The sequence below is a fragment of the Salvelinus fontinalis genome, chromosome 32 (genome assembly GCF_029448725.1).
Source record: "Salvelinus fontinalis isolate EN_2023a chromosome 32, ASM2944872v1, whole genome shotgun sequence".
In the NCBI taxonomy this organism is placed as follows: Eukaryota; Metazoa; Chordata; class Actinopteri; order Salmoniformes; family Salmonidae; genus Salvelinus; species Salvelinus fontinalis.
In genome coordinates this window covers 18,082,125-18,102,510 of record NC_074696.1, presented here as the reverse complement: position 1 = coordinate 18,102,510, position 20,386 = coordinate 18,082,125, and the positions used below count along the sequence as shown (strand labels likewise).

The window sequence follows — 20,386 nt, the reverse complement described above, 5'->3', positions numbered from 1 at the left end:
CAAGCTAACGGACGGGCCACAAACAGACAATTGCAGCAGACGACCACACCACACCGAAACCCTATCAGCTAAAAACAAGAAGAAGCGTCTCCAGTGGGCACGTGATAACCAACACTGGACAATTGAGGAGTGGAAAACAATCGCCTGGTCCAACGAAATCCCGGTTCCGGTTGCGTTGTGCTGATGGCAGAGTCAGGATATGACGTAAGCAGCATGAGTCTATTGCCCCATCCTGTGAGGATTTCTATTTGGATAATCCAACAAGGCCAAATGTGAATGGAGTCTTCTAGACCAGTGGTTCCCAAAAGTTTTATAGTCCCGTACCCCTTCAAACATTCAACCTCCAGCTGCGGACCCCCTCTGGCACCAGGGTCAGCGCACTCTCAAATGTTTTTTGCCATCATTGTAAGCCTGCCACACACACACTACACAATACATTTATTAAACATAAGAATGAGTGTGACTTTTTGTCACAACCCGGCCCGTGGGAAGTGACAACGAGCTCTTATAGGACCAGGGCACAAATAATAATATAATAATAATCAATAATTTTGCTCTTTATTTAGCCATCTTACATATAAAACTATTGTTCATCGAAAATTGTAAATAACTCACCACAGGTTGTGCTTGAAAGGATGCACATAACTCTGCAATGTTGGGTTGTATTGGAGAGAGACTCAGTCTTAAATCATTTCCCACACACAGTCTGTGCCTGTATTTAGTTTTCATGCTAGTGAGGGCCGAGAATCAACTCTCACATACAGTTGAAGTCAGAAGTTTACATACACTTAGGTTGGAGTCATTAAAACTCGTTTTTCAACCACTCCACAAATGTCTTGTTCACAAACTATAGTTTTGACAAGTTGGTTAAGACATCTACTTTGTGCATGACAAGTAATTTATCCAACAATTGTTTACAGACAGATTATTTCACTTATCATTCACTGTATCACAATTCCAGTGGGTCAGAAGTTTACATACACTAAGTTGACTGTGCCTTTAAACAGCTTGGAAAATTCCAGAAAAGGATGTCATGGCTTTAGAAGCTTCTGGTAGGCTAATTGACATCATTTGAGTCATTTGGAGGTGTACCTGTGGATGCATTTCAAGGCCTACCTTCAAACTCAGTGCCTCTTGCTTGACATCATGGAAAAGTCAAAAGAAATCAGCAAAGACCTCAGAAAAAAATGGTAGACCTCCACAAGTCTGGTTCATCCTTGGGAGCAATTTTCAAATGCCTGAAGGTGCCACGTTCATCTGTACAAACAATAGTATGCAAGTATAAACACCATGGAACCACGCAGCCGTCATACTGCGCAGGAAGGAGACGCGTTCTGTCTCCGAGAGATGAACATACTTTGGTGCGAAAAGTGCAAATCAATCCCAGAACAGCAAAGGATCTTGTGAACATGCTGGAGGAAACGGGTACAAAAGTATCTATATCCACAGTAAACAAGTCCAATATCAACATAACCCGAAAGGACACTCAGCAAGCAAGACGACACTGCTCCAAAACCGCCATAAAAAAGCCAGACCACGGTTTGCAACTGCACATGAGGACAAAGATCTGACTTTTTGGTGAAATGTCCTCTGGTCTGATGAAAAAAAATAGAACTGTTTGGCCACAATGACCATCGTTATGTTTGGAGGAAAAAGGGGGAGGCTTGCAAGCCGAAGAACACCATCCCACCTGTGAAGCACGGGCATCATGTTGTGGGGGTGCTTTGCTGCAGGAGGGACTGGTGCACTTCACAAAATAGATGGCATCATGAGAAGGGAAAATTATTTGGATTTATTGAAGCAACATCTCAAGACATCAGTCAGGAAGTTAAAGCTTGGTCGCAAATGGGTCTTCCAAATGGATAATGACCCCAAGCATACTTCCAAAGATGTGGCAAAATGGCTTAAGGACAAAAGTCAAATTATTGGAGTGGCCATCACAAAGCCTTGACCTCAATCCTATAGAAAGTGTGTGGGCAGAACTGAAAAAGCGTGTGCGAGCAAGGAGGCCTACAAACCTGACTCAGTTACACCAGCTCTGTCAGGAGGAATGGAACAAAATTCACCCAACTTATTGTGGGAAGCTTGTGGAAGGCTACCTGAAATGTTTAACCCAAGTTAAAACCTGTTGAGGATAGAGGGCGCTATTTTCACCTTGGGAAAAAATCGTGCCCAATTTAAACGGCCTCGTACTCAATTCTTGCTCGTACAATATGCATATTATTATTACTATTGGATAGAAAACACTCTCAAGTTTCTAAAACCGTTTGAATTATATCTGTGAGTAAAACAGAACTCATTTTGCAGCAAACTTCCTGTCAGAAAAATCTGAAATCGAGGCTCTGTTCCAGGGCCTCCCTATAAATTTGCTTGAAATCTATTAATATACATGCATTTCATACGCCTTCCACTAGATGTCAATAGGCTGTGAGAGGTGAAATGGGGTTTCTAGGTATATCTATGGTCAAGAGAGAGAGCTTGGAATGACATGACCCCAAATTCCTTTGTTCAGGAAGGCGCAGAAAGGTCATCAGTATTGGCTTCTGAAAAGCATTCGTTACAGACGTCTAATATCTCCGGCTTTGATTTTATTTGATAAATGTGATAATATCATCGTAAAGTATGTTTTTTCAATATAGTTTTATCAGATTATTGAAATTTTTTCGGGAGTTTTGGCGTGTTCCGTTCTCTGCGTTTGTTCACGATGGACAGCGTCGCGCCACTTGGCTAGTTTTGCTTGCTAATTCGAGAGGGAAAAAGGACATTCTAAAACCAAACAACGATTGTTCTGGACAAAGGACCCCTTGTGCAAGATTCTGATGGAAGCTCAACAAAAGTAGGACCCATTTATGATGTTATTTCCTATTTCTGTCGAAAATGTGTTGTGTTTTCCGCCTTGATTTTTGGCGCTGTCTCACTATAACGTAAGCTGTATGTCGTACTGAAGTTATTTTTAGAATTCTAACACGGCGATTGCATTAAGAACTAGTGTATCTATCATTTCCTATACAACATGTATTTTTTAGTAAGGTTTATGAATAGTTATTTGGTCAGAATAGGTGAGTGTCAGAAATATATCTGGAGATTCTGGAAAATAGTTGCTACATTTTCACAATGTATAACCACGGATTTCAGCTCTAAATATGCATATTTTCGAACAAACCATATATGTATTGTGTAATATGATGTTATAGGACTGTCATCTGATGAAATTTATGAAGGTTAGTGAAATAATATCTTTTGCTGGTTTTGTCGCTATCAATACTGTTGCCTTGAATCAATGCTGTTGTGTGGTAGGCTATTGTAGTAAGCTACTATAATGCTATATTGTGTTTTCGCTGTAAAACACTTAAAAAATCGGAAATATTGTCTGGATTCACAAGATGTTTGTCTTTCATTTGCTGTACACCATGTATTTTTCAGAAATGTTTTATGATGAGTATTTAGGTATTTCACGTTGGTCTCTATAATTACTCTGGCTGCTTCGGTGCTATTTGTGATGGTAGCTGTGATGGTAGCTGCAATGTAAAACTGATTTATACCTCAAATATGCACATTTTTCGAACAAAACATAGATTTATTGTATAACATGTTATAAGACTGTCATCTGATGAAGTTGTTTCTTGGTTAGTTTGGTTGGTTCTTGGTTAGTTTGGTTGGTTTTGTGCAAGCTACCTGTGCTGTGAAAGAAATGTCTGTGCTTTTTTGTATTTGGTGGTGAGCTAACGTAAATATACGTGGTGTTTTCGCTGTGAAACGTTTTAAAAATCGGACATGTTGACTGGATTCACAAGATGTTTATCTTTCATTTGCTGTATTGGACTTGTTAATGTGTGAAAGTTAAATATTTCTAAAAAATATATTTTGAATTTTGCGCTCTGCCTTTTCAGTGGAATGTGGGAGGAGTTCCGCTAGCGGAACCCCGGGGCTAGACAGGTTAAACAATTTAAAGGCAATGCTACCAAATACTAATTGAGTGTATGTAAACTTCTGACCCACTGGGAATGTGATGAAAGAAATAAAAGCTGAAATAAATCATTCTCTCTACTATTATTCTGACATTTCACATTCTTAAAATAAAGTGGTGATCCTAACTGACCTAAGACAGGACATTTTTACTAGGATTAAATGTCAGGAATTGTGAAAAACGGAGTTTAAATGTATTTGGCTAAGGTGTATGTAAACTTCCGATTTAAACTGTACGTATGTGGTTGCAAAGAGTATCAGTGTCTAAATAGTGCGATTTGCCAAGGCAAGAAACTCTGACCGCAGCCCTAACCAGAAATCTGGCAGTGGCTTCTGATTAAATTCAATTTTCACAGAACCGCTTGTTACAATTTCAATGAGGCTCTCTTGTTCAGATATCGGTAAGTGGACTGGAGGCAGGGCATAACAGGAATAACGAATCCAGTTGTTTGTGTCGCCCGTTTTGAGAAAGTATCTGCGTAATTGCGCACCCAGCTCACTCAGGTGTTTCGCTATTTCACATTTGACATTGTACATAAGCTTGAGTTAATTTGCACACAAAAAAATAATACAATGATGGGAAGGCCTGTGTGTTGTCCTTGTTTATGCAGACAGAAACGAGCTCCAACTTCTTAATCATAGACTCAATAATTTGCATGGCAAAGAGGGACTTTGCAATTAATTGCAATTCATCTGAACACTCTTCATAACATTCTGGAGTATATGGAAATTGCCATCATACAAACTAAGGCAGCAGACTTTGTGAAAATTAATATTTGGGTCATTCTCAAAACGTTTGGCCACGACTGTACAGATACCAACACATCTTGTTGGTTTGATGTCACAAAGTTGTCCAGTACTTAAAAAATATCCTCTCCTGTTGTCCTTGATTCCAGAAGAGTTGTATTCCCTAATTGGCCTCCCATAAACGTAACGGACATATACCAGGAGCTGTGCCAGGCCCAGCAAGTCTGTTGACTCATCCAGCTGTAATGCATAGAATTCACTGGCTTGTATGCGAAGCCGTAATTGTTTCAAAACATCTCCTGCCATGTCACTGATGCGTCGTGAAACAGTGTTGTTTGATGAAGTCATTGTCTGTATAGTTTTTTTTGGCCTTTCCCCCCCAGTATTGTCCCAGCCATATCCACGGCAGTTGGAAAAACTGTTCTACACAATAGTATGGGGCTTGCCTGTCCCAGCCACTCGGTAGCTCACCATATTAGACACTTCTAGCCCCTTCTTATTAATGGTATCTGTTGCTTTTATACATGTCTTACTACTCGAAAGTTGTCTGTATTCTCGCTCAAAAAACTCTGGTGGCTTATTTTTCAAATTGTCATATTTCGTTTCTAAATGTCTGCGCAAGAGTGGTTTCCCGCGAGAGAGTAACGGTTAATGGGACTGGATGTTAATTATTTGACTAGGCTACCTGTTTTTGACATTGTGTTGTTATTTCGCTGAACACTAGATGGTTACATTTTATTTTTGGCAGTGAAATGACGCTACTCAGGCGAGAAAAAAAAAATCACCCAAATGTATCGCCCACATTGGGAAATATAAATGTACTGTTTAAAAATGTGGGGAAAAAAACATAAATAAAAATAAATATATATATAAAAAATGTGAATCTCATTTTTATTTGGCATACCCCCAACGGCATTGCGCATACCCCCCCAGTTTGGGAATACCTGTTCTTGACCAAGCAGATTATCCTGGGGGTAGCTATCGCTACAGTAACCATGGCAAAGACAATCATCTTGTTGTTTTATATAGCCACAGTATATACCTCTGAAAATTTGCTCAGAACAGGGCAGTACGGCTGGCCCTTAAATGTACAAGGAGAGCTAACATTAATCATATGCATGTAAATCTCTCCAGGCTCACAGTGGAGGAGAGGTTGAGCTCATCACTACTTGTTTTTGTAAGAAGTGTTGACATGCTGAACGCACGAGGTGTCTGTTTAAACTACTAGCAAACAGCTCGGACACCCATGAATACCCCACAAGACATGTCACCAGAGGTGTGGTAGTAGAGTAGTGGCCTGAGGGAACACAATGTGTTGTGAAAAGTGTTAGAAAATGTAATGTCATATATTTTAAATTGTATATAACTGCCGTAATGTTTGCCTTGGCAGCAGCTAATGGGGATCCGTAATAACTCAAATACAAATATACTGAGCATCTGTCCATGGCAATGTTAGACATGAAATGTATGCATTATTTAAACATACTAACACATATGGCATTTATAATTTGCTAGCCGAGGCTAATATGGTGGATAGTAGTGGTCCATTCCTCCATTGGTAGGAAAGTGGGTAGTAGTATACAATGCTAAACCTTATTCACAATGTGTACTATCGCCACCACTTCCCTCTGCTCTCTCTGTGTTCACAAAGACAGCTTCAGACTGGGCTTTAGGCTCTGTGTTTGCTGAGATTGGGAGGCTTTTAATCAGAAGGCTGAGATGGGCTGCTCTAACCTGATTATGCCTCACAGAGTCACACGCACGCACGCACACGCACAGACACGCGCACACACACACACACACACACACTACCCAGCACTGCCCCATCTGTCCTATGAGCATTGCTCTGATACTCTCCACTCTTCTCCGCAGCCAAGCAACAACAAACAACCCCCTCCCCTGCTCTACTCCTTCACTCTCTCCATCCCTCCATTCTAATCAGCAGCCAGCAGCCAATGCCCCTGCTCTTCTCCTTCACTCTCTTCTCTCTAGAGGTGGATAAAGCGTGTCAGCCAGTGTCTTGTGCTTACCTGTAATTGTCACCTCCATGGCTGCTGCTGCCACGCTGTGCTTCATAATGACTGACAGCAGAACCTCGACTGCACCGAGATGAGAGGAGCAGCTAACGAGTTTAGAGAGGAAGCAAAGAACAGAGGGAAAGAGAGGGGAAGCAATGGCAGATGGTCCCCTGGTAGAGTGATAGAGCAATGCTAGCGGTTGCTTACGGAGCTGGCTGGGCTCAAGCCACAGGCGTGAGGTGCGTTGTGGTGGCGATTGTGGTCAAGGAGGGCGCCGCTCTTCCTCCTGCCTGCCTGCCTCACAAGATCTACCTCCTCTCTGCTGCCAGTCTGGGAGGATCACCAGGCAGCCCCGCTTATGTTGATCTCAGCGTTTAAGCCCGATTGGATGCACGCCACGGTGGTATCAGCCAATAGACTGGCAGCTGGGGATCACATGGGCTGTGGTGGTGTGTATGTGTGTGGAGGGGGGGGGGGGGTTAAAGAGGGGGAGGGGAGGAGAATGAGTGAGAGCCTCTACATCAGTACTATTCTGCATGGATGCACAGAGCTGGAGGTTTTCTAGTCGCGAGGCGTAGCAAGCAGTCATACAAGACACAGGGCAGTCATACATTACCATGCTCAGAAAGACACAGGAACACACAAACACACGCACACACACATCAGCATGCAGGAACACACATATGCATCAGCATGCAGGAACACACATATGCATCAGCATGCAGGAACACACACAGACACTGTGAGAGAAGAGAAGCGCCTCCATCTTGCCAAAGTGGAGCCAGTGCAGTGCAGCGGTGGTAATTGGACTAGGGTTGCTATGGAAACAGAGGAAACTGTTGCCTGTCCGTTCTGTTGGTCGGAGTGGAGAAAGAGTAGAGTAGAATACAGAGTAAAAAGTAAAGAGTAGAGTAGAGTGGAGAGTAGAGTGGAGAGTAGAGTGGAGGAGAGAGTAGAGTAGAGTAGAGACTAGAGTGGAGTGGAGGAGAGAGTAGTCAAGAGTAGAGTTGAGAGTAGACTAGAGAATACAGTAGAGAGTAAAGAGTAGAGAGTAGACTAAAGAGTAGAGTAGAGAGTAGACTAAAGAGTAGAGTAGAGAGTAGACTAAAGAGTAGAGTAGACTAAAGAGTAGAGTAGACTAAAGAGTAGAGTAGACTAAAGAGTAGAGAAGAGAGTAGACTAAAGAGTAGAGAGTAGACTAAAGAGTAGAGAGTAGACTAAAGAGTAGAGAGTAGACTAAAGAGTAGAGAGTAGACTAAAGAGTAGAGAGTAGACTAGAGAGTAGAGTAGACTAGAGAGTAGAGTAGACTAGAGAGTAGAGTAGACTAGAGAGTAGAGTAGAGAGTAGATAGTAGAGTAGATAGTAGAGTAGAGAGGAGAGTAGAGAGGAGAGTAGACTAGAGCGTAGACTAGAGCGTAGACTAGAGCGTAGACTAGAGAGTAGACTAGAGAGTAGACTAGAGAGTAGACTAGAGCGTAGACTAGAGCGTAGACTAGAGCGTAGACTAGAGAAGAGTACACTAAAGAGTAGACTAAAGAGTAGACTAGAGAAGAGTAGACTAGAGAAGAGTAGACTAGAGAGTAGACTAGAGAGTAGACTAGAGAGTAGACTAAAGAGTAGACTAGAGAAGAGTAGACTAGAGAGTAGACTAGAGAGTAGACTAGAGAGTAGACTAGAGAGTAGAGAGTAGACTAAAGAGTAGACAAGAGAGTAGACTAGAGAGTAGAGTAGAGAGTAGACTAGAGAGTAGAGTAGAGAGTAGAGTAGACTAGAGAAGAGTAGACTAGAGAGTAGACTAGAGATTAGACTAGAGAGTAGACTAGAGAGTAGACTAAATAGTAGACTAGAAAGTAGACTAGAAAGTAGACTAGAGAGTAGACTAAAGAGTAGACTAGAGAGTAGACTAGAGAGTAGACTAGAGAGTAGACTAGAGAGTAGACTAAAGAGTAGAGTAGACTAAAGAGTAGGGTAGAGAGTAGACTAGAGAGTAGACTAGAGAGTAGACTAGAGAGTAGACTAAAGAGTAGACTAGAGAGTAGACTAGAGAGTAGACTAGAGAGTAGACTAAAGAGTAGAGTAGACTAAAGAGTAGGGTAGAGAGTAGACTAAAGAGTAGACTAGAGAGTAGAGAGTAGACTAAAGAGTAGACTAGAGAGTAGACTAGAGAGCAGACTAGAGAGTAGACTAGAGAGTAGACTAGAGAAGGGACTAGAGAAGGGACTAGAGAAGAGACTAGAGAGTAGACTAGAGCGTAGAGTAGGATGGGATGTGGTTGTGGTTGTGTTACATTTTAGATCTGAAATCAAAATCTGGTCTTGATGGAAAAGAAGATTCTGATTTAAAAAGACATCTATTTAAAAAATAATAGGAATGCATGAAACCCTTGCCTGTCTTTGTAAGGCAACCTCACATTCATACCAGACACAACTAATCAATACAATCATTGTTATGATAATTATTGGGTGAGACTGCTGCTTGTGGGTTCTGCTACAGGGAACATGCATACTGGGTTCTGCTACAGGGAACATGCATACTGGGTTCTGCTATAGGGAACATGCATACTGGGTTCTGCTACAGGGAACATGCATACTGGGTTCTGCTACAGGGAACATGCATACTGGGTTCAGCTACAGGGGACATGCATACTGGGTTCTGCTACAGGGAACATGCATACTGGGTTCTGCTACAGGGAACATGCATACTGGGTTCTGCTACAGGGAACATGCATACTGGGTTCTGCTACAGGGAACATGCATACTGGGTTCTGCTACAGGGAACATGCATACTGGGTTCTGCTACAGGGAACATGCATACTGGGTTCAGCTACAGGGGACATGCATACTGGGTTCTGCTACAGGGAACATGCATACTGGGTTCTGCTACAGGGAACATACATACTGGGTTCTGCTACAGGGAACATGCATACTGGGTTCTGCTACAGGGAACATACATACTGGGTTCTGCTACAGGGAACATGCATACTGGGTTCTGCTACAGGGAACATGCATACTGGGTTCTGCTACAGGGAACATGCATACTGGGTTCTGCTACAGGGAACATGCATACTGGGTTCTGCTACAGGGAACAAGCATACTGGGTTCTGCTACAGGGAACATGCATACTGGGTTCTGCTACAGGGAACATGCATACTGCTCTAGTCTATGCCTTCTATGACCCACAGACAAACCATGGATGTCACCCATGGTCAAATGATTACACAAGACAAATAGAAGGGCCATGTCCAGAATGACCACCGGTAACAAGTTCAGAACCATCTCTAAATAGAACTCTGCTCCACATGTTTCTGTGTCATAAGGATGGCAATGGCTATATGTGCTGATGGGTACATTATGACTGTTCTCCAGTCTGGCACAGCAGCAGGCCTCTCTCTCTCTCCTCCTCCTTAGTGACAGTCTTCTCTCTTCCTCCGCTCTACCACCTCTCTACCACCTCTCTACCACCTCTCTACCACCTCTCTACCACCTCTCTACCACCTCTCTACCACCTCTCTACCACCTCTCTACCACCTCTCTACCACCTCTCCTCCTCATCAGTGACGGTCTCCTCTTCTCTACCACCTCATCGTGACAGTCTCCTCTCTACCACCTCTCCCCCTTCTCAGTGACAGTCTCCTCTTCTCTACCGCCTCTCCTCCTCCTCAGTGACAGTCTCCTCCTCTCTACCACCTCTCCTCCTCATCAGTGACAGTCTCCTCTCTACCACCTCTCCCCCTTCTCAGTGACAGTCTCGTCCTCTCTACCACCTCTCCTCCTCATCAGTGACAGTCTCCTCTTCTCTACCGCCTCTACTCCTCCTCAGTGACAGTCTCCTCCTCTCTACCACCTCTCCTCATCAGTGACAGTCTCCTCTTCTCTACCGCCTCTCCTCCTCCTCAGTGACAGTCTCCTCTTCTCTACCACCTCTCCTCCTCATCAGTGACGGTCTCCTCTTCTCTACCACCTCATCGTGACAGTCTCCTCTCTACCACCTCTCCCCCTTCTCAGTGACAGTCTCGTCCTCTCTACCACCTCTCCTCCTAATCAGTGACAGTCTCCTCTTCTCTACCGCCTCTCCTCCTCCTCAGTGACAGTCTCCTCCTGTCTACCACCTCTCCTCCTCATCAGTGACAGTCTCCTCTTCTCTACCGCCTCTCCTCCTCCTCAGTGACAGTCTCCTCCTCTCTACCACCTCTCCTCCTAATCAGTGACAGTCTCCTCTTCTCTACCGCCTCTCCTCCTCCTCAGTGACAGTCTCCTCTTCTCTACCACCTCTCCTCCTCATCAGTGACGGTCTCCTCTTCTCTACCACCTCATCGTGACAGTCTCCTCTCTACCTCCTCTCCCCCTTCTCAGTGACAGTCTCGTCCTCTCTACCACCTCTCCTCCTAATCAGTGACAGTCTCCTCTTCTCTACCGCCTCTCCTCCTCCTCAGTGACAGTCTCCTCCTCTCTACCACCTCTCCTCCTCATCAGTGACAGTCTCCTCTTCTCTACCGCCTCTCCTCCTCCTCAGTGACAGTCTCCTCCTCTCTACCACCTCTCCTCCTCATCAGTGACGGTCTCCTCTTCTCTACCAACTCATCGTGACAGTCTCCTCTCTACCACCTCTCCCCCTTCTCAGTGACAGTCTCGTCCTCTCTACCACCTCTCCTCCTAATCAGTGACAGTCTCCTCTTCTCTACCGCCTCTCCTCCTCCTCAGTGACAGTCTCCTCCTCTCTACCACCTCTCCTCCTCATCAGTGACAGTGACCTCTCTACCACCTCTCCTCCTCATCAGTGACAGTCTCGTCCTCTCTACCACCTCTCCTCCTAATCAGTGACAGTCTCCTCTTCTCTACCGCCTCTCCTCCTCATCAGTGACAGTGAACTCTCTACCACCTCTCCTCCTCATCAGTGACAGTCTCCTCTTCTCTACCGTCTCTCCTCCTCCTCAGTGACAGTCTCCTCTTCTCTACCGCCTCTCCTCCTCCTCAGTGACAGTCTCCTCCTCTCTACCACCTCTCCTCCTCATCAGTGACGGTCTCCTCTTCTCTACCACCTCATCGTGACAGTCTCCTCTCTACCACCTCTCCCCCTTCTCAGTGACAGTCTCGTCCTCTCTACCACCTCTCCTCCTAATCAGTGACAGTCTCCTCTTCTCTACCGCCTCTCCTCCTCCTCAGTGACAGTCTCCTCCTCTCTACCACCTCTCCTCCTCATCAGTGACAGTGACCTCTCTACCACCTCTCCCCCTTCTCAGTGACAGTCTCGTCCTCTCTACCACCTCTCCCCCTTCTCAGTGACAGTCTCCTCTTCTCTACCGCCTCTCCTCCTCATCAGTGACAGTGACCTCTCTACCACCTCTCCTCCTCATCAGTGACAGTCTCCACTTCTCTACCGTCTCTCCTCCTCCTCAGTGACAGTCTCCTCTTCTCTACCGCCTCTCCTTCTCATCAGTGAGTCTTCTCCTCTCTACCAACTCTCTTCCTCATCAGTGACAGTCTCCTCTCTTCCTCTTCTCTACCACCTCTCCTCCTCATCAGTGACAGCCTTCTCTTCTCTACCACCTCTCCTCATCAGTGACAGCCTTCTCTTCTCTACCAACTCTCCTTCTCATCAGTGACAGTCTTCTCCTCTCTACCACCTCTCCTTCTCATCAGTGACAGCCTTCTCTTCTCTACCACCTCATCAGTGACAGTCTTCTCCTCTCTACCAACTCTCCTCATCAGTGACAGCCTTCTCTTCTCTACCAACTCTCCTTCTCATCAGTGACAGTCTTCTCCTCTCTACCACCTCTCCTCCTCATCAGTGACAGTGACCTCTCTACCACCTCTCATCCTCATCAATGACAGCCTCCTCTTCTCTACCACCTCTCCTCCTCATCAGTGACGGTCTCCTCTTCTCTACCACCTCATCAGTGACAGTCTCTTCTCTACCACCTCTCCTCCTCCTCAGTGACATTCTCCTCCTCTCTACCACCTCTCATCCTCCTCAGTGACAGTCTCCTCCTCTCTACCACCTCTCATCATCAGTGACAGTCTCCTCTTTACCACCTCTCCTCCTCATCAATGACAGCCTCCTCTTCTCTACCACCTCTCCTCCTCATCAGTGACATCCTTCTCTTCTCTACCACCTCTCCTCCTCATCAGTGACAGTGACCTCTCTACCACCTCTCCTCCTCAGTGACAGTCTCCTCTTCTCTACCACCTCTCCTCCTCATCAGTGACAGTCTCCTCTTTACCACCTCTCCTCCTCATCAGTGACAGTGACCTCTCTACCACCTCTCATCCTCAATGACAGCCTCCTCTTCTCTACCATCTCTCCTCCTCATCAGTGACGGTCTCCTCTTCTCTACCACCTCATCAGTGACAGTCTCTTCTCTACCACCTCTCCTCCTCCTCAGTGACAGTCTCCTCCTCTCTACCACCTCTCATCCTCATCAGTGACAGTCTCCTCTTTACCACCTCTCCTCCTCATCAATGACAGCCTCCTCTTCTCTACCACCTCTCCTCCTCATCAGTGACATCCTTCTCTTCTCTACCACCTCTCCTCCTCATCAGTGACAGTGACCTCTCTACCACCTCTCCTCCTCATCAGTGATAGTCTCCTCTTCTCTACCACCTCTCCTCATCAGTGACAGTCTCCTCCTCTTTACCACCTTTCCTCCTCATCAGTGACAGTCTCCTCTTCCTCCTCAGTGAGCCACTCCTTCCCTCTTCCTCCTCTCCTCATCAGTGACAGTCTCCTCTCTTCCTCTTCTCCTACTCTGCTCTTCCTCTCCCCCTCCTCCTCCTCTGTGAGACACTATCCTCTTCCTCAGTGAGACAGTCACCTCCTCTCTTCCTCTGCGAGACCAGGCACGTGTACAGATAGGGCTCTTTCTGTACAGGGGACAGGCCCTTTCCCCCCCAGTCTCCAAAGTGCCCTTTTGGGTGGTGGTATAATTTCCCCAAAAGCATTTTTTAGCCTTTTTTCTGGGTCGTTGCTGTTCTAAACCCACTGCCTGCAAGTTGTGGTTAAATCCCTGCCCCAGACTAATCTAGTAATACAGCTAGACATTTTGTCAACTGTAACATATGGAAGCCTAAGGATTCTGCTGAATAACAACATTATTAGTCATCATCAGTGATTCACCATGCTTTCTTTACTGGCTTATTTAGGGAATGGTTAGCTATAGTAAAATATTTCTATTTATTATGGATCCCCATTAGCTGCTGCTCTTCCTGGGGTCTTGCAAAATAAAGGCAGTTATACAATTTAAAACATTACAATACATTCACAACACAATAAGTGTGTGCCCTCAGGCCCCTACTCTACTACCACATATCTACAACACAACTTGATATGGAATAGTCCCATGTAGTCATGGCTCTATGTAGTACTGTATGCCTCCCATAGTCTGTTCTGGACTTGGGGACTGTGAAGAGACATCTGGTGGCATGTCTTGTGGGGTATGCATGGGTGTCCGAGCTGTGTGCCAATAGTTCAAACAGACAGCTCGGTGCATTCAATATGTCAATTACAAATACAAGATGAAGTCAATCTCTCCTCCACTTTCAGCCAGGAGAGATTGACATGGATATTATTAATACCAGCTCTCTGTGTACATCCAAGAGCCAATCGTGCTGCCCTGTTCTGAGCCAATGGCAATTTTCCTAAGTCCCTCTTTGTGGTACCTGACCACACGACTGAACAGAAGTTCAGGTGCGACCAAACTAGGGCCTCTAGGATCTGCCTTGTTGATAGTGTTCTTAAGAAGGCAGAACAGCGCTTTATTATGGACAGACTTCTCCCCATCTTAGCTACTGTTGTATCAACAGTTTACAATCCTGGGTTACTCCAAGCAGTTTAGTCACCTCAACTTTAGTGAATGATTTGTCTCAAATACAATGCTTTTAGTTTCAAATATTGGAGGACTAACTTATTCCTTGCCACCCATTTTGAAACTAACTGCAGCTCTTTGTTAAGTGTTGAAGTCATTTCAGTCGCTGTAGTAGCTGACGTGTATAGTGTTGAGTCATCTGCATACATAGACACACTAGTTAGTAAAGACTGAAAAAAGTAAGGGGCCTAGACAGCTGCCCTGGGGAATTCCTGATTCTACCTGTGCTTTGTTAGACAGTTAACACTTTATCCACAATATAGCAGGGGGATGTAAAGCCATAACACATACGTTTTTCCAGCAGCAGACTATGATCGATAATGTCTAAAGCTGCACTGAAGTCGAACAAAACAGCCCCCAAAAATCTTTTATCAATTTCTCTCAGCCAAATCATCAGTAATTTGTGTAAGTGCTGTGCTTGTTGAATGTCCTTCCCTATAAGCGTGCTGAAAGTCTGTTGTCAATTTGTTTACTTTAAAATAGCATTGTATCTGGTTTAACACATTTTTTTTTTTTTTTTTTTTTTTTTTTTTTTTTTTTTTACATTGTCTTCCAACGCCCCTGGGATAATGTACTTTGCTGAAGCATCATGGGGCGGCAGGGTAGCCTAGTGGTTAGAGCGTTGGACTAGTAACCGAAAGGTTGCAAGTTCAAATCCCAGAGCTGACAAGGTACAAATCTGTCGTTCTGCCCCTGAACAGGCAGTTAACCCACTGTTCCTAGGCCGTCATTGAAAATAAGAATTTGTTCTTAACTGACTTGCCTAGTTAAATAAAGGTAAAATAAAAAATAAAAAATATGACAACTCAGCGACACGATGGTAGGGATTAAATGAGCTGTGCTTGGGTCATTGATAAGTTATTGTCTCAACACAGCCTTATAATTCTGTGAAATGATGCAGGAACCAAAGTGATTTGGTTGGATACCATTCTCCTTATAATACAAGCTTTGTTTCCAGAAGGTATCAAAATTGTCAATAAATATTACACCCACAGAGCTGCAATATTCTTGTAGCCAGTTATGGTAGGCTAAAAGTCTGCTGAACCGTTCAATGTCACGATTTAGGGAGGGCAGAGGGCCAGATATTATAGTAATTGTAGGCTACAGTATTTCTAATTTTCTTCCATTAATTTGCTCTCATTCCTGGCATGTTTAGGACGTGTAGATCAGCAGCTGTAACCCTGAAGTGACCTTCAACATCCCTGCTTCTCAATACTTCATCCACTGAATCAAAGCTTCATTCAGGTAGGATACATAGTGGCAACAATGGAGTTGGGTTGGGTATAGTCATGGTAGGCTACAGTATTTCTCACAATCTTGTATTTTGACTGGAATTGTGTTGGTCATTGTGAAATAATGCAGCAGTTGAAAATAGTTGTGCAAAATACTATACTCAGAGTTGTATATGTTATTGTTTGTATTATTTTGATATTTTTTTGTTCTTAGTAACGTGAAAAAGACTTAAGCATTTGAAACTAAGGGTTATTTATTTTTCATTTAATTTGCCATTAAGATGTGGGCATCTATTCCTTTTCTGTAAATAAATGATATAAGTAATAAATACTCAATGAGTGTATGACCGCGGTTCAGGGGTGCCCTGTTTAATAGTTAGGGCACTAGCCCCCCAAAAGATCTGTGAACGACCCTCAGTGACACAGTCTCCTCCTCTTCTCCTGTCTTCACCGTCTACACAAACACCAGGGACATGAGGGATCGTAAGGAGGGAGGGAGGGAGGAATAATCGATCCTTATTCAATCAAGAATCACTCTCATCTTGTCAAGAGAAAGTGGTGTGTTTGATTGGATATTAAAATTCCTGGCCCCAGAGGTGTGAATGTGAGTGTGTGTGATTCATTCTCAGCAGATCCATGTGTAGCATCAGTTCCGTTGGAGAAGGGTGCCAAAGACAATTGGCCCCCGGGGCCTCAAATCTGTGCGTAAACCATGCATGGGATCATTTCCACGTAAAGCGTGAGATTTATCAATATGAACGTTGCTTGAGAGTGTGCATACATTTACGCACAGCCATGACCATGGGTAGGCATAATGCCAAGTGGTGGAATATGGGAACTAATTGCTTGTCAAGTATAGAATGGTGAAAATATATGTTGAAAATGTGTGAAATTGTGAGAGTAAAAATTCCCCAAAATTTCGATTTCATTGTATTTCCATTGTGAATTCATGCAACATATCTTGACATGCTTTTAAATTTGACCAGATCAGTGAATTTGTTACAATAATAATCCATATAAAGTACATTTGTTAAATGAGAGGTGCGTGTGAAAGTGATAATAGGTCATACACAGCTTCAGGAGCCAACAGATGGTTCGTTAATTAATCAAAGTAATTATATAGGACTCTAGAATGCCCTTCAAGCCAATCAGAAACAAGTATTCAACAATGTCATGGTATACAGTGTATTCGGAAAGTATTCAGACCCCTGGACTATGTCCATATTTTGTTCCGTTACAGCCTTATTGTAAAATTGATAAAAGTTTTTATTCCTCATAAATCTACACACAATACCCCATAATGACAAAGCAAAAACTGGACGCTACAAGCTTGGAACACCTGTATTTGGGGAGTTTCTCCCATTCCTCTTCACAGATCCCCTCAAGCTCTGTCAGGTTGGGTGGGGAGTGTTGCTGCACAGCTATTTTCAGGTCTCTCCAGAGATGTTCGATCGGGTTCAAGTCCGGGCTCTAGCTGGGCCACGGACATTCAGAGACTTGTCCCGAAGCCACTCCTGCGTTGTCTTGGCTGTGTGCTTAGAGTCGTTGTCCTGTTGGAAGATGAACCTTCGCCCCAGTCTGATGTCCTGAGCGCTCTGGAGCAGGTTTCCATCAAGGATTTCTCTGTACTTTGCTCCGTTTATCTTTGCCTCGATCCTGACTAGTCTCCCAGTTCCTGCCGCTGAAAAGTATCCCCACAGCATGATACTGCCACCACCATGATTCACCATTGGGATGGTGCCAGGTTTCCTCCAGACATTCTGGCCAAAGAGTTCAATCTTGGTTTCATCAGAACAGGGAATCTTGTTTCTCATGGTCTGAGTGTGTTTACTGTAGGTGCCTTTTGGCAAACTCCAAGCGGGCTGTCGTGTGCTTTTACTGAGGTGTAGGCCTGATTGGTGTAGTGCTGCAGAGATGGTTGTGCTATGTTAGAGTGACCGTCGGGTTCTTGGTCACCTCCCTGCCCTTCTCCCATGATTGCCCATTTTGGCCGGGCAGCCAGCTCTAGGAAGAGTTTTGGTGGTTCCAAACTTCTCACATTTAAGAACGATGGAGGCCACTGTGTTCTTGGGGACGTTCAGCGCTGCAGAAAAAGTTTGGTACCCTTTCCCAGATCTGTGCCTTGACACAATTCTGTCTCGGAGCTCTATGGCCAATTCCTTCGACCTCATGGCTTGGTTTTTGCTCTGACATGCACTGTCAACAGTGGGACCTTATATAGACAGGTGTGTGCTTTTCCAAATCATGTCCAATCAATTGAATTACCACAGGTGGACTCCAGTTAAGTTGTAGAAATATCTCAAGGATGATCAATGGAAACAGGATGCACCTGAGCTCAATTTCAAGTCTCATAGCAAAGGGTCTGAATACTTATGTAAATAAGGTATTTCTGTTTAAAAATATATATATAAAGTTGCAAACATTTCTAAAAACCTGTTTTCACTGTGTCGTTATGGGGTACTGTGTGTAGATTGCTGAATTTTTTAAATATTTAATCAATTTTATAATAAGGCTGTAACGTAACAAAAATCTGGAAAAAGTCAAGGGGTCTGAATACTTCAGGGATATTTCACAGAAAGCATAAACGGTACATTTATACACTGCTCAAAAAAATAAAGGGAACACTAAAATAACACATCCTAGATCTGAATGAATGAAATATTCTTATTAAATACTTTTTTCTTTACATAGTTGAAAGTGCTAACAACAAAATCACACAAAAATTATCAATGGAAATCAAATTTATCAACCCATGGAGGTCTAGATTTGGAGTCACACTCAAAATTAAAGTGGAAAACCACACTACAGGCTGATCCAACTTTGATGTAATGTCCTTAAAACAAGTCAAAATGAGGCTCAGTAGTGTGTGTGGCCTCCACGTGCCTGTATGACCTCGCTACAACGCCTGGGCATGCTCCTGATGAGGTGGAGGGATCTCCTCCCAGACCTGGACTAAAGCATCCGCCAACTCCTGGACAGTCTGTGGTGCAACGTGGCGTTGGTGGATGGAGCGAGACATGATGTCCCAGATGTGCTCAATTGGATTCAGGTCTGGGGAACGGGCGGGCCAGTCCATAGCATCAATGCCTTCCTCTTGCAGGAACTGCTGACACACTACAGCCACATGAGGTCTAGCATTGTCTTGCATTAGGAGGAACCCAGGGCCAACCGCACCAGCATATGGTCTCACAAGGGGTCTGAGGATCTCATCTCGGTACCTAATGGCAGTCAGGCTACCTCTGGCGAGCACATGGAGGGCTGTGCGGCCCCCCAAAGAAATGCCACCCCACACCATGACTAACCCACCGCCTAACCGGTCATGCTGGAGGATGTTGCAGGCAGCAGAACGTTCTCCACGGCGTTTCCAGACTCTGTCACGTCTGTCACATGTGCTCAGTGTGAACCTGCTTTCATCTGTGAAGAGCACAGGGCGCCAGTGGCGAATTTGCCAATCTTGGTGTTCTCTGGCAAATGCCAAACGTCCTGCACGGTGTTGGGCTGTAAGCACAACCTCCACCTGTGGACGTCGGGCCCTCATACCACCCTCATGGAGTCTGTTTCTGACCGTTTGAGCAGACACATGCACATTTGTGGCCTGCTGGAGGTCATTTTGCAGGGCTCTGGCAGTGCTCCTCCTTGCACAAAGGCGGAGGTAGCGGTCCTGCTGCTGGGTTGTTGCCCTCCTACGGCCTCCTCCACGTCTCCTGATGTACTGGCCTGTCTCCTGGTAGCGCCTCCATGCTCTGGACACTACGCTGACACACAGCAAACCTTCTTGCCACAGCTCGCATTGATGTGCCATCCTGGATGAGATGCACTACCTGAGCCACTTGTGTGGTTGTAGACTCCGTCTCATGCTACCACTAGAGTGAAAGCACCGCCAGCATTCAAAAGTGACCAAAACATCAGCCAGGAAGCATAGGAATTGAGAAGTGGTCTGTGGTCACCACCTGCAGAACCACTCCTTTATTGGGGGTGTCTTGCTAATTGCCTATAATTTCCACCTGTTGTCTATTCCATTTGCACAACAGCATGTGAAATTTATTGTCAATCGGTGTTGCTTCCTAAGTGGACAGTTTGATTTCACAGAAGTGTGATTGACTTGGAGTTACATTGTGTTGTTTAAGTGTTCCCTTTCTTTTTTTGAGCAGTGTACCAAGTTATTTACACATAATCTGTTCTTATCTGGCTTGAAGGACCATGAAAAAGTGCGCCACATCTTTCGGAGTCCACCCCTATAAGGTGGTTCACTTTTTTTGATGGTTCTGTAAAGGTTTGGTACATCAGCCTTTCTTTCTACACTTTTTTGATGGCTTATCATGGAGGCTAACAAAACCTGAAAGGATCTCTTTGGCATCACGTCTACAGCAGAGCAATGCTGACCAACACCCAGTATCCTGTCTACCAACTGCTCCTGACAAACAGACGCAACCCCAGCACAAGCACTGTCTCAAAATAAATAAAACAGGCAGCCAGCTCACTCCTGGCAAAGGGGAGCGTGGACACTAACATGCTGAATGAGCGCTTATCCCCAATTATAAAGTCACCTTCAGGCAGTATA

General features: G+C 44.6%; 1 protein-coding gene across 7 annotated transcripts in view; it reads right to left on the bottom strand.

Annotated features, from left to right (window-relative positions):
- The window catches only part of LOC129830820 (engulfment and cell motility protein 1), a 231,173-nt gene that overhangs the window by 37,482 nt on the left and 173,305 nt on the right, over positions 1-20,386 (bottom strand). The window contains exon 1 of one of the 7 annotated variants that reach the window (XM_055893577.1): positions 6,744-7,087. The exons of the other annotated variants lie outside the window; for them this stretch is intronic. The gene's annotated coding sequence lies outside the window, so the exon portion shown is untranslated. Of the gene's footprint in view, positions 1-6,743; positions 7,088-20,386 lie in introns of those variants that run through there. 7 annotated transcript variants of the gene reach the window in all.